The sequence below is a fragment of the Vulpes vulpes genome, chromosome 4 (genome assembly GCF_048418805.1).
Source record: "Vulpes vulpes isolate BD-2025 chromosome 4, VulVul3, whole genome shotgun sequence".
Classification (NCBI taxonomy): domain Eukaryota; kingdom Metazoa; phylum Chordata; class Mammalia; order Carnivora; family Canidae; genus Vulpes; species Vulpes vulpes.
In genome coordinates this window covers 25,220,636-25,224,352 of record NC_132783.1, presented here as the reverse complement: position 1 = coordinate 25,224,352, position 3,717 = coordinate 25,220,636, and positions in this window count along the sequence as shown.

Below are 3,717 nucleotides of genomic sequence, written 5' to 3'. Positions count from 1 at the left end.
GGCCACTGACTTTTGTTTACCAGTTTCATATATACAGAAGTTGTATAATGGCTAAGGAGTCCACCACGTTAATAAGGTCTGGAGAAGAGCAATAATAGCCATAAGGCATGCCTGTATTCTGAAACTGGCCTCCATGGGTGTGAAGAATTGAAACTATTTGGCATTGAATATTGTTTTAGTGGTCAAAGAGGCAAGAAGGAAGCCAATATTTTCCTAATTGTATATTGGCTGTATTTCTGAGCCATGACCAGAGTAGAGTACTTATTGCATCATTACCTCTGGGCTGCATTTATTTTCTCCTCCTCGGTCATTTCGTCAAGAACACCAAGCCATTTTTCGTAGAGTTCTGATGAAAGTAAACTTCCTTCGATATTTTCAAGAAAATCCTTATGTGGATAGAAAAATAAATCAATACATGCAAACAGACACACTCACACAGACGCAGACACACACACACACACACAAATATATAGGTATATATGATACAAAGTATATATTGGAAATATCACAGAGAAAACACTTAGTTCAAAACTTCAGTTCAGTCCCTAATTTCTTCCTAGATACCCGAACTGTGACCCACACGGAGTTCACCTCATACTCTCCATTGACTTGCACGTGCAAAAGCAGGTTGTGGATTTTCTCCAACAAAAACGAAAGCATCAAAGCAGAGCCTACGCTTCAGTGGAAAGGAAGACAAAGCTCCCTTCTATCATATGGCACTTACTCTCTTGTGTGCTTTTTTGCAAACTACTACAAAAGCTACTCTCATAATTGCTTCATTCTTCCTTTCCTTAACTATACAAAAGTAGATGGTCTAATGGCAAACTCATGATGTTCCTGTGGATGTATTCATTTCTAGTGTAGACCAATTCTCCAGATAGTTTGACATCATACTATTCAGGCCAAGGTTGCAGAGTCTGTTCCTCCACAAAGATTAGTCAACTTTAAGTAGGGAAAGCTTCAGAAATGTCTAAGAACTCTATGCACACGTGGTCACCATCCTCCTAGGCTGTGCCTATAACACGGAAATAGAAAAGACCCTACTAAACCTTGCTAGAAACATCAATTGCAGGTGTGCACCTTCAAGAGGGCAACACTTATCATGCTATTCGAGTACCTAATGTATCATCATTCTTTCTCCTGTGTCTTGATGCCTACTGGTGTGTTTTACTGTAGCCCGGTGTAGTAGTGGTCAGGGACTTTTGCTATTTATCATATAGTTGGACAGTAATGGGGGACAAGGAAAGACCACTTGTGACAAGGAAGGACCACATATGACCTTGGTTCTAACAGTGCCATCATTACTGCCTTCACGTAGTTTTGTTCAGAGCTGTTAGCAAGTGCCAAGCTAGATGGATTAAATTCTTTGTTCTAGTTCTCACTTCTTTTTCCATTACCATTTTAGCAATAGAATGGGATATCTGTGATGTAGCTGTATAATTTCCAAATTAATCTAGTTCTTGAGGCATTCTACTGAATTTTCAGAATACCAAAGTACTTTTGTCTCCTGCACCTACTCCAAAAGTTAGATTTATCAAAAGAGGCATGTAGCTAGAGCTGGTTACCGTGTCATTATAACCTTGGATGGTGGGCTAGACATCACAAATATTACAAAAGGATACCTAAGATCTGGTGAAAGGAGACACAAATGGCGAAATCCTTCCTCCATGACTTATAAAGTAAAAGGCACTAAGAAACAGGAGACAATGATGGCTAAGAATGATTTGGTCGCCTCACTGAGCCTTTTTGTATTCCTCATAAAGTAAACTTTTGCTTACTATTGTGAACTTCTAGATCTATTCTCAAATTTTTCATGTGATTTTTCTTTTGGAAACTGCCTTCATTAGGAGTGTGGTGAGGTAATCATCAGGAACAGGATGTTTTCTTTGGTAAACGTTATGTGTCAATGTATATTTTGAAATTTCTTATTATTATAGTAGTCACATTAGTACTAGTATTTTGCATGGAGTCACCAGGTGGGAGGTGTGTGGTGAAAACAGAAAGTATCTCTAATGTAAGGGGCTTTTTCCTTCTACAGTATCTTCCTTAAATTTTTATTTCATGAAGTGTTTTCCATCTGACCAGTTCTTAATCAGTTATGCCTATGTTGGTTCTTGGGCAATCATAATGAAAGACACCATCACAGCTTGAGTAACTCATATGTGGATAAAGCTAGAACTTTCCCCACCTTTAAAACACATGCTACCAGAAGATCAGATTCACTGTTCAAGTTCACTCTGTGCCTAGAATTTAGTTTCTCTTTTAGGATTCTGCATGATTTTATACTGGCTGATTTTCTGAAGATGCCTTCCATGAGTGGTCCTTTTTGATTGATAAAGGAAAGCATATAATGTAGGAAAAAAAGAAGAGTATATGGCATTTCATATCTCAAGCCCAGAGCAAAAGCTTGCTTCCTTTTTGAAAGAGCTAGGCTATTGGATGGTATACAGTTTTAGAGCTGCAGAAGTAAAGTCAATTTAGATTCTTTAGTCAATGTGTCTCTATAGTTTCTACCCAAAATCCACGTTGCAGTCATACACTGAAACTTTTTAATCACTTATTTAAATCAGATTTTTTCATTGAATTTACTTTTAAATCAAGCTTCCGTGATTCAAGGTCTTGTGGAATCCTCACCGGTCTCCTACTTTATCAGTCTTTTTTCATTATTCCCTTCCATAGACGCACTTCCCCATATATGGAAATCTTTTCTATACTCATTTCCCATTAGTTGATTCATCTTTAAGTGATTGTATCCTCCAATCCTACTATCTCTATTTCCCTTCCTCTTTAAAAGAAAAGCTCAAATGCTCTCTTATTCTCTGATTACATTCCCTTCATGAGTCTTTCAACCGTCCTTTGCTCTATCTTCATGCCCTCTCCCTGCAGTGTAGAAACATAATAAGGGCTGGAGTCAGATGGACCAAGGGTTCAGAAACCTACTCTGCTTCTGATCTATTGTGTGACCTGGGGCACATGCGAACTGTACTGAAAACTTTCTAATCCATTTATAATGTGTGGAGGATGACAGTTATAGCTACCCCCTAAAATTGCTGTGATGCAAGGACTGGGGTAGTAGCAAGCATGGAACTAACGTGGTTAATTTCTTCACACCTAGGATAACATTCCCAAATCTAGTGCAGGGTTGCAGAGGTCCTGGATACTCCGCAGTTTCCATACCGACAATTCAGTATACCGATTTCAGATAACACAGGCCAAACTCTGTGGCTGTCATTTAACATGCTCTTTTAGAATTAGCAGATTAATATATGCCTCAGGGTGAGTCTTTATGCTTAGGTAAGATGTTTTCAGTTGTTAGATTAAGTAGACTCCATTGAAGGAGACCTGAGACTACTGTGAGTTCAGGAAGACAAGAGCAGAATGTGAAGATGATTCATGCACACAGAGTCCATTTTGACTGATCTGAACAGGCCTACATGGGTCTCTGTGGAAAGAAGTGGAATGGACAAAACGTCGTTCTGTGTATTGGCCTCATGACTCTGTAGGAGGTAAATCAAATGACACTAGCAAAGGTTCTCAGCCAAAGCCAGGTGCTGTCTAATGATTTCTCCATTTGTGGGTAGGTTTGCATGAGGACACTTGGCCTCTCCGAGGTCCCTCTCCTCAGGAAGGCAATAAAAGACCATACTGAGACCTACCAGTATTGGGAAGGGGAAGTTGTCCTTATGAAAGATATCCGTGAGGGAAACTCCAAAGAGC